An 11,583-nucleotide genomic window follows, 5' to 3' on the forward strand; every position below is an offset into this window, starting at 1 on the left:
CTTTGAGTCTATTAGCTACAGATTGAATTCCAGCCAGGAAATACTCTGGTTACACTGCTTGGTACAAGCAGCAATTCTCTTGACGAGACTTCACACACACGCTGTTACAAATGAAAGAACATAAAGGGTGCAAGTGGCAGTGTCGGACTCTCCGTGCCATGGAGGTTTGGGAGTTGGGGTCGGGGGGTGAGGTGGGGATTTAATAACTCACCTGGAGATCCAAGGAACCGCAAAGGCTTAAAGCAGGTTTGGGACCACAGGGTCACCATGCTCCATTACAGTGTCAAACTGAAGTGGTGCAGGACTATCTCCCTCTGTGGGTCTCAAGTCGTTTCTCCCTGTAGTCAGGATGGGCCCCATGAGATTACATGGCTGTGTGGGGGTGGGATCGGAAGAGTTGGGTAGATTAGAGGGACCAGTTAGCCTTTTCCTGTTGTCATTTTCACACAGTCATATATTATATCCAATGTACACAAATGTATTAATTACCTCAAAATTGCACTTAACTGCAGTTTGTGATATTAATGAATAAGTACTTAACTCATTCGTCTGACACCCTACGTCTGCTAATTTAATGCAGTGATTAACTCATTTATTTCAAACTGTATTAACATGTCAGGTACAGTAATTGAAAAGAGTTATATCATTGAGTATGGTAGCTGGTCACATGCTGATATCACTAATTTCTAGGTTTATATTCTGTCAAACTGCTCCATAATCCAAGATGGTATAAAGGAAAGACAACTGAAAACTTCTCAGCATTTCTCGATTGTCCATCACTAATTTTTTTCGTATCTTAAGATAGGGACTGCCTGGCAGCAGACTCTGTTAAAGCTCATTTTATAGGCTGTACCTTTGAGTGAAATGCGGGCCCGGGAGCGGCTGGGAAATGCTCTGCTGCCCGCCGACTGCGATATCACGCTGTCCGGCCAATTAACCACCAGCCTGCGTGAAAGGCACGCTGAGAATCTCAGCGCTGCCAGGGTGGGGGCAGGAGGAGGGCGAGCGCTAAAGTCTGCGTACTGGCGGGGGGAGGGTGCACTGGAAGCTCCCTGAAAGAACAGAGCTGCCTCCGGGAGCTGAACAATTGTAAAAACAAAAAGAAAGATTTTGAAAATGTGAAAAAAAGATGTCCCCACATAGGACTCACTCACATGAATATAAACATAATAAAAATTATGTCCAAATGTTTTGTTTTTTTGAAAAATTAATGTTGGAAACCTCATCGCGCCTGTGGATGAGTTTTCCAAAAAATACAAAGGCCGCCTGGCCGATTTGCCAACCGTAAGGTTGGACAGGCAGCAAAAAAGAGCTTTTGGTTAATTGATTAATGGCCTTGATAAGCCTCTTAATTGTTGGCGGGCGCGCTGCAGACTCCCCCGGCTGAGTGCGCAATGATGTCGGGATGCTCACCCGCGCCATCACGCGCTATTTTACACGCCTACCCTCAGGGTGTAAAATCCTGCCCACCAAGTTTCATCTGAGGGCCGACATGATTTGCAACTTTTTCTCAGAGTGTGGGTACTAGGGGAGTGGGGTTTGGGAGCAGTGACACTCAAGAGGAGGAGGCCTGCAGCATTGCTGTGAAGTCAGGAGGATCAATGAGGAAGTGAAACAGAAACAGAGCTGGAACTGCGAAAAATCTGTCAGTTGTACAAAAAGGGGCCCTAAAACTGGTGCCAGGCCCCTTGGCAACATATTCAATGGCTCTAACACCTAGCTTGAGGATAAAAACATCTTTCGAGTGCCTGTATCGTATATACGATTCTGTAACATAGATACATGTCTGTCTGTACCTCTCTGTTTAGAGGAATGTCTCTCTGTAACATCGATAAATGGTAGGGCGTGTTTCTGACACTGTTCAGACATGGGGTGGGGGGGAGGCGAAAATGGGTGCAACAAAGCCTGATTTTATTCTCCTTCAGTTGAATGCCCTCTAAATGCTGTCGAATGGACCTCAGCAAGGGAAATGCTGATATTTGAGGCATTCAACAGGATACCGTCTCCCCCTAGTGACTGTACCTCCACATCACCTGTACATCTGAAAATGGATGAATCCTGCAACCCCCTGATTTCCAAGTACTGAGGGTACAGCAGGATGAGCACTCTGTAATTGAATTGTTCATGTTCAGGGGAAGCGGGGAAGATTTCCTTCTTTCATGTTTTTGGGATAAATAATTTAATGGAAGAAAATTATGTGGGAAAAAAAATCACAGGCTTGAGGTGAAGCCTGGTTGATTTTGCATCAAGAATTTAATTTTCCTTGTGTCACGAATGCACTGAGGTTAAACATTAATTAAAGGTCTTGTTGAAAATATCTACTTAGAATTAACACTTGACATGTTGGTGATAAAATGATTGATTTTTAAAAAATTATTTCACGTCACTGGCAAATTCAGCATTTGTTGCCCATTCCTTAACTGCCCTTGAGCTGAGTGGCTTGCTGGGCTATTTCAGGGGGCAGTGAAGGGTCAACCACATTGCTGTGGGTCTGGAGTCACATGCAGGCCAGACCAGGTAAGGACCGCAGATTTCCTTCCCTAAAGGACATTAGTCAGCCAGATGGGTTTTTACAACAATCATTTTGTGGTCACTAATACTGAGATGAGCTTTTAATTCCAGATTTTCTTAATTGAATTTAAATTCCACCAGCTGCTGTGGTGGGATTTGTACCCATTACAGCATTAGTCTAGGCCTCTATATTACTCATTCAGTGACATTAACTACACCACTACACCCCCTTAGAAGCTTTTAGTAGTTATTTTAATGGGTGACCCAATCAGTCTTTGTGCTTTCAGGATTACTCCTTTCTGTTGATTAGCTTGGCCTTTAGTATGATGCTGAGTATATCATCAGAATGGGTAGGAAGAGCATGCCGAAAGAAATGGCCACTGGCTGATAGGAGCTCTTCGGAGTCTCGCATGCTTGTACTCACATTTCCTGGAGGAATACTTCAGCATCACAGTAACCCAAAGGAGGCCGAACTCACACTAGCAAATAGGATTTTATCAGCTTCACCTGATGATATGATAATGTTATGACCAGAACTGATTTCTGCCACAGCTCTGTCAGATTCAGCTGTGGTTCAATGCACGCTGAATTGGAAAATTATCAAAAGTTAACCAACAATTTCAAAATAAAGTTAAATTGGAAAATGCTGGAAATGCTCAGCAAGTCTGGCCAGCATCTTTGGAGAGGGAGAAACAGAGTCAACATTTCAGGTCAATGACCTCTCATCAGAATGAGTTGGCACAAGTCTCAAATCAGCTGACCACTGAAGTGAACCAGCCCTGAATCTCAGGCTATAACACGTGAAAGTGCAGTGTGCACAAACCAAACAGAATCTAATGTTCCATCATTGTACAGTGAGAGATTCTGGGAAAACCTTCAGGAATTTTTCACTTATTACAGAGAAATTGCGAGTCTTTATGGATATGTATTTGCAGCCTCTGCTGTTAAACCTGATTGTTCACAGAGACACTGTTTGGCTTAGAAATTTGAAGATGCAGGAATCTATCCCTGCCCCTAAATGAATTGACCTGGGAAGCACCTGATATTGAGCCTTGGATCTCATGATCATTGACCCAGTGAGTTGCGGACACCTAATAGGCATCTGTGGACAGCGCGCCAGCAAAGAGGAATGATTGGGCTGCTGCAAAAACAGCCCCAGACTTCGGGTAATTATTTAAAGGGAACTAGGAGGGTGGGGCAACTGGGATAGGGGTGATTGGGCCAGGAGAGTTAGTGTCCAGTCATGACTGCAGTGGGCAGAGGGTGAGATGGGGAGGGGGTGGGCTGGTGTATAGGTCACAGTGTTTGATGGGTGTGGGGTGCTGTAGCTGGGAGCAGCATGCATGTTCTGAAAGTGGAGTTGGAAGGAATTAGTGAAATTCAGCCCCATGTTTCTTTCTAGCCTCACTTGGAGATCTAAAACTTGAAATGATTTCACTTCACTGGAGGAGACTTACTTCATTCTACTTTTTATATTGTCATATTGCCGTCATGTAGAATGTACAGAATGTGCTGGGGGAAGACCATGGACACTATTTTGAAGTTATTCCCTTGGACAGAGAGGACTGACATCAGTCCCATTCTCTGGAATGTGGAATGATTTGTGGCTCCTAATCCCTCGGGCATCAGAGAACATAGCTGAAAATTACAGAAATTAGTGAAATTTACAGAAAGTACCCAGTGATTTGTTGTAAGCCATACAATCCTGCCCTGACCACTCAACAATCATTTCTAACTTCAGTAAGTTCAGGAGAATGCCAGTGTGACTTGCCTCCTGCCCCTAGGTTCAAGTCCCACTGCAAAGCTAGAGCATAAAATTTAAGGCAGATACTCCATGCAGTACTGAGGGAGTGTGGCACTGTTGGTGCTGCCTCCTGGCTGAGATGTTAAATTGAGGCCCTATCTGCCTCCTTGATCAGGTGGATGCAAAAGATTCCATGGTGCTATTTCGAAGAAGAGCAGCGGACTTATCCTTGTTGTCCTGGTCAATATTTACCCTCAATCAGCATCACAAAAACGGATTATTTGGCCATTATCATTTTGCTGTTTGTGGGAACTTGCTGTGCGCAAATTGGCTGTCACGCACCCTACATTACAACAGTGACTACACCTCAAAAGTACTTAATTGGCTGTGAAGCGCTTTGAGATGTCCAGTAGTTGTGAAAGACGCTATATAAATGCAAGTCTTTCTTTTATTCAGTGTTTTAATAAATATTTGATCATTTTCTTTATACTTTTTATACTGTAGATAATTTTTTTTAGTGTTAAACCTTATTCTCCTTATTCTTTAGATCTCTTATCCTCATCATTAAGCTGAGTGCCTTCTGATAATTTTCGAGATAACTTCTCAACTCCCCACAAAAACAGATGAAAATTGTGTGAGTGTCTCCCCCTAGTGCTGGGACAGATCATTGCTATCTGTCCCCTGGCAGCATCGTGTGACAGATTAGCATCAAAAAACAGCCTCAGTAATACTGCGATAAAGCAGTACTATTCTGTTCTGACTACTGTTCTGACGTCACTTGCACTGCTAATTCAGCCTAATTTCATGCTTTCCAAATGCAGAAGCACTGATGGATCTCAGTGGAACGGGAAACAATAAATTGATTTGCCAAGAAGAATCGTTTTTAATTAAATTGTTTTGATCGTGAATGGAAATTTGAAAAATCAAAATGCTCGTGAGTTGGAAGCAGACACCATTTTGAATAAGATTGTTACTTCTTCCAATGCAGGAGCTGGTTTGTCGAGTTGGGGCGCATCTTTCCACGGAGGGAATGTGGGACAGAGGCCAATAGCACTTTCTCGTGTTTTCATAATGTTTGCCTGCTTGAGCAGCTAATGCAGAAGCTGGTTGATTTATGTAATGGATACCACAGCAACAGAGAAACAAATGCTTCATGGCAATCTCTGCACTGAGGCTAACCTAGAAAACAAGGTGCGGAAAATTACAATCACATGAATTATTCCTGCATCAAACAAGGGATAGACATTTCTATATAAAGGGATCTATGTGGTCCTGTATCCCCTGTAATCTGAATAAACTCATTAAGTACTAAAGTAACATGTCTGAAGTCGATATCCTTTTGTCTCCCTTTTCTTACCATGGGCTCTTTCTGGTCCTTCTCTCCTGTCTCCTCCTATTCCCAACATCCATTCAAGCCATCTTTCATTTCTTATGAGCATTTTTCCTCCCTACTCCCTACTCCAACACATTATTATTCCTCTGCTGTCCTACTGTCTGACTGCCGTAGGTTTGATTCCCACGTCTACACTTGCCTTCTATGCCTCTCTTTAATTCTTTGAAGGTGTCACCAAGGTACACGTCGTTGCTTCCTTAGAAGCAACAATCCCAATGGCCACGTTTCTAGACAAGTCAAGCTTCTGCCTTGGATGGTTAACTCAGTTGTGTACCAGGTACAGTCCAATCTTTGCCATGCTTGTTGTTTGCCAATCTTCCTGGTGAGCGTGCCCACTGGGGTTTAGCCTCGGCAACCTCCTTCCTTTTCTACTCACCAAGCCTTACCCACCACCACCCCTTTAGAATCTACTAGACAACTGATCCCCACCCACCTCCAAGTTTCCTCCAGAATATAAATTAAACCTGAACGGGGTCTTTGCTGTCCATAACCTTATTGTGAATTGTGATTGGGATCCTGGCTTTGAAACTTGGCTCATGAATGGCGATGTCTTTATCCTTTATTGGATCTTCCCAGCCTTCCTGTACTTTCCGTCACCTGCCCTGTCCGTACTGCTGCAAATCAGACATCCTCCTGCTCCTTTAACAATTTCTCACCTTGTTTAACCACTCTCATCTCCCCTTATTGTCTACTGATGGCCTCACAACTCTGCCCTCAGGTCCCACTCTGACACTCTCACTGAGCTCTCCTTCCCTTCCCAATCCTTGGTCTCTGCACTAAGCAGCTCCTTATCCGTCCTGATTTCAATATCCATCTCAGTTCCTCTTTCCCTCTGTCTTCTGAATTCTCTCATGTCCTGCTTCAACCTCTCTCTTGACATAAAATACCCATATGCACCCCCTAAACCTTGCCATTCTCCTTGAATTCCATCGATTCAGCCACTGACAAGGCTATCCTCCTTAATATCCTTGCCATCCATACACTGCCACCGACTTACTTGATCAGCTCCTTCTGCATCCATCCTCAGGTCATCTATAACTACACCTCCAAACTCTCAATTACCCAACATTTGGCATTCCATTTGTCATGATATTTCTGAAGCTGTGCGTTTTCTCATCTCCATCTTTGGTTCCACTTGTTAACAATAAATTTTTACCCTCACAATCCCTGTATCCCAGCATCCCAGTTGTCTAGTCTGACATAGCCTCCATCTTTGTTTCCTCTAGTCCAGAAGGCAAGATTTGACTGTACTTCATACACAACTGGATTAACCACCCAAGACCGAAGCTTGACTCATCTAGAAGCATGGCAGGAACTCTGGTCTTTGATTGCAGCCCTGTTTACTTATTGATTCCATTCCCAGTGGATTAAATTCCGGTTTCCATTCTTTTGGCTTTCGATGTTGCTGATAGCTATCATGCTTTTTGCCTTTGAAAACAAATGTGATATAGTATCTTGTAGCATTGTCAAAATTTCATCCAGTTTAATTGTTTCCCAGTCTGTCAGATAGTTCAGTGAAAGAGACAGAGAAGAGAAATGAATTAAGTCTAGATGGGTTTCAACAGAAAGGAAAGGATGGAAACTGAGGATGTTACATAAAAATTTACTGGGAAAGAAAATGGGTGTAGATTTTTGAAGAAAGAATTAGTCTTTAAATTAAAATGAGCTTAATAAAGAAACTGAAAGAAATGTACAAAACTGAATGGAAAATGCCATTATCTTCTGTCTTTCCCACTTGCTGCCTGTGTTCTAGTGCTATCAGACTGAATCCCCTGACTCCATTAAACCTGTTTCCTCGAACCAGATGTGACAAGAGCTCTATTATGACTAGCCCTGAGTCATAAATGGGAGTGTGACATTTTGTGCGCAATGTTTCTAGTCCTGTGACATGCACGGATTACCATGTGATTTGGAGACTCTCAGTTGAGCTTTTCTTTAAAGCCTCCTTTGACTTCAAATGCAAGAAATCTGAAACAAATACATCAGTACCACGAGGAAGGAGGAGGTGAATGCAATTCTGTCGAAGGCCCTATACCTTAAGCATTAACCTGTCATTTCCCCTTTCCGATGGTGATGTACCTGCTATGCACTTCCAGCATTTTGTCTGTTCGTCTCTATGCCAGAGAGAGCAACTTTCAAAAGATCCAGGGCATGAAAGGATGTAAAGTCCCATTGTGTTTCTCTGACCTAATTAAATTGTTTTTACTGCCTGAGTCCGTGAGCTAAACTTTGTCGTCACACAATTCCTAAGCTCCAGTTTACTCCTGAAGGCTTAATTGCTCTCAACATTAAGTGTGCTAGAGAAGACAAACTAAACATTGAACAATTATGTAATGGGTTTAACAATAACCTAAACACTTACAGGATTTATTTCTTACCCCGAAGATGCAGTGGAAGATATACTGTGTTACACTTTAGTCCTCAGTTAGCAATGCATTATATCACATCATTTTGGACTATTAAAAAAACAGCCATTTATCTGAATTAATATTTACCTGTAAGTGTATACACAGAAGGCAGATGTTTATGGAAAATAAGCCAGTAGTAAAACAGCTAAAAATGAACCACTTATATCTGTGAACTAATGAACCACTTATATCTGTGAACTCATGAATTATCCAGTTGACACCACGGATGGTTTATTTTCAATGGGTCACCTTGTTCCAAACCTATTATTTATTGTTAAGGCAACCAAAAAAAATTATAGTCAACTGGGATGTACCTAAACTTCTTATAGGACATCCTGAGATCTTTTCAAAAACAATGTGTGCTGAATATTTTGCAGGAAATAGAGGTGTATGATTTCAGGCTTGTGTTAAGTTATCCACCTCTTCATATTCAATGAATAGGAATCTAGTCTTATTTGCTACTTTCTGCTCATTTCAACTCTATTGACAAGGTAATCTCTTGGAAGTGGCCAGATACATGGATCTGAATGCACCATGAGGCAGTTGCTCACAATCTTTTGATCGGTTTTGTAGACTCAAAGCAGCTTTGGGGATCCATGAAGAGGAACTATTGCACTGAAATTGTCCCACAAACCTGTGAAACCAGTACACTATATAGACAATGACAACAACCTGCTGTTAGATAGCGGCTTTGATGTAATGAAACGTCCCAAGATCATGAGTAAAGATAAAGAGATATTAGGGCAGGTGACCAAAAACTCAATCAAAGAGTAGGATTGCCAGCTGTGATTAAACATATTCCTGGAGGTTTCATCACATGACTTGCTCCATGCTCTAGCCATTAGTTGGCCAACACATCCATCCTTGTGCCTTCTGACACCAACAGGAAAGTAAGAACACATTACCCAATTGGATAATGCTTGACTGTCAGCCAAACAGCCTTTTCCCCCCCATTTTCAATATTTTTATACCTGGTAAAGAAAATGTTAAAAAAAAACGACAAAGAAAACCAATCTTTTTTAATGTCACGATGATTTTTCTCCAGGGTTGCACACAGTAGTTTCCTGGAGATTGATTTTCAACTCCTGGAGATGCCAGGCCAATCCTGGAGGGTTGGCAACCCTATCAAAGATGTAAGTTTTAAGGAATGATTTAAAAGCAAAGGAAGAGGTAGAAAGTCAAAGGGATTTTGGGATGGAATTCCCAAATTTTGGGCCTAGTCAGCTGAAGGCATAACCACAAACAGTGGAGAGATTAAAATCGGAGATGTGCAAGAGGCCAGAATTTGAGGAATGGTGTGCTCTCAGAAGGTTGTAGGTCTCGGGAATGTTATAGAGCTAGGGAGAAGCGAGACCACGGAAGGATTTGAAAACAAGGATGAGCCACACTCAGATGTCCTTGGGTTCAAGGCACTTTTTGAAAACAATCTATGGCAACGCTTAATCTATTTGTTCCCATCCTTGGAATTGGGTCTGTATGCTGGTTACTCAGTAGCTGTGTGAACATGCAGGGCAGGACTTCCAACTAACAATAGACAGAAATCATAACCAGGTCGTGCCCGGCCCTTGACCCCTGTCTGCTGAGCTCTTGGGGGTAATTCCATCATCAGTGAGGGTTAACTACCTTGACTGCGATGTGGGAGTCGGGGCAAGCAGGGGTAGTGGGAAGGAGAAGGACATGATGTATACTGTGTGGGCAGTAGTAGAAGAAAATAAATATTAAGGCCATAAAAAAGCAAACAACACACTGGTGTTCATTTCTAGAGGAATAGAATCGAAAAGCAGAGAAGTTATGATAACTTGTATGAAACTTTGGTTAGAGCATAAAATGGAGCACTGTGAATAGTTCTGGATTCCATATTATAAAAAGGATACGGAGGCATTGGGTAAGGTAGACCAGAACTAAGAGGTGAAGATTATCGGGAAAGGTCAAATAAACAGGGGCTCTTTTCTCTAGAACAGAGAAGGCTGAGGTCTTTAAAATTCTACAGGGTTTTGATAGGGTAGGCGTAGAGAAGATGTTTCCACTTGAGGGGTGTTCAATGCTAGGGGTGAGAAATATAAGATAATCGCTAGTAAATTCAGTAAAGAATTCAGAGGATACATCTTTACCCAGAGAGTGGTTAGAATGTAGAACTCACTATTAACAAGATAGGGTGAGATAATCTAGCATGGGAAGAGGCTCATGCAGAGCATTGGCATAGACTTATGTGCCAAATGGCCTATTTCCAGGCTATTAATTCTGTGTGTAACTTTCCTACTTTATCTCATGTGATTGATGGAAATGTGGCATTATATCCTTTAAAGGGTAAATCTCTGCTCTGCCAGGTGAGCAAACACGGATGTGCTGTCATTCCCACTACATTACAATATTCCATAATTGGATAGACTTGCTGTACACCCACTGCCTCTCGTCAGAAATCTTCTTGATGATATCAGGTGGCAGAGACCTGTCAGAACCACTGTCCGAGATTGTTTTCTTTATTGAGGAACCAGTGTAACTGCTGACGATGATCTAAATTGCAAATCTTCTTCAAAGCATTGAATAATCTGCTACAGGTTTCACTAAGCCATCGATTTGAACACACCAAACAATGGGGTGGGGTGGGGTGGGGTGGGGTGGGGGTGGGGGATGGGGTAGCGGGTGGTGGGGGATGCGGGGTGGTGGTGAATTGGATCGTGCCTGAAGTGGGATGTGGGGACCATGACCCGAAATGTTTCTGCCACCGTTCCAAGCAATAACAGAAAGTACGGAAACTTTGTGCTACCTGCTCAGTTGCATGATTGCGGCATGCAGCTAACTCAGTGCTGAATGTGATGCTGTGTAACCGTGGACCTATTTCAAACCAAATCATACCTCTTAAAGGTGAGCTCTGGCTGTGCCAGGGGCTGAGATGGATTGAAGAAGATTTGAAGACCTGGAGGAAGGAAGTGAAATGGTGCAGCATGTTAAGTCGCTGAACATCCATCCATCCAAGGGAAGAAGCTGGCGCCAGTCTGTCTTCAACATAGGTTTATTGACAAAGCCCAGTATAATATGAGTGCTGACTATTTGTATGTGCCCTAACCTTTTCCCAATTCACTGCTCTTAATCACAACTAGAGCATGCACTCAATTGCTGCAGCAAATGCAACATTAACACAGCAGGCCAGAGAGCCTGCCCAAGGTTCTTGGATGCCATGCCTGAATCATTGGTGCAGAAGGTAAAGAGGAGAAGAGAGGTTCTCATCCATCAGGGGTCCAGGAGGCCTGCCAGACAGATTGCAGGGGGAGCTGCTAGCCATAGTGGTCACTGTCAGTAGTCCACCTCTGAGAGCCTGGAAGCAGTGTTGAAAGAAGTTTACTTCACAACAGTTTTCATGGTCAGTGAATGCATCATCACATATCTTATCCTACTAACTATACCACTAGCTTCACAAACTCCTCCATTCACCACATCCCCTTCACACGCCTACCAACAATCTATGTTAACAATGACACAAACCTTATGTGCTACATCTCACACACATGCCATTGCTGCAAGCCATA

The 11,583-nt window shown here is 42.9% G+C and overlaps 1 long non-coding RNA gene across 2 annotated transcripts in view; it reads left to right on the top strand.

Moving 5' to 3' along the window:
- Nucleotides 1-5,531, top strand: part of LOC144692793 (uncharacterized) — a 31,439-nt gene extending 25,908 nt beyond the window's left edge. For both annotated transcript variants that reach the window (XR_013579394.1, XR_013579395.1), the window contains exon 3: nt 5,244-5,531. This is a non-coding gene — a long non-coding RNA (uncharacterized LOC144692793). The remainder of the gene's footprint in view (nt 1-5,243) is intronic.
- The last annotated feature ends 6,052 nt before the right edge of the window (nt 5,532-11,583 follow it).

Source organism: Cetorhinus maximus, chromosome 17, assembly GCF_964194155.1.
Source record: "Cetorhinus maximus chromosome 17, sCetMax3.hap1.1, whole genome shotgun sequence".
In the NCBI taxonomy this organism is placed as follows: domain Eukaryota; kingdom Metazoa; phylum Chordata; class Chondrichthyes; order Lamniformes; family Cetorhinidae; genus Cetorhinus; species Cetorhinus maximus.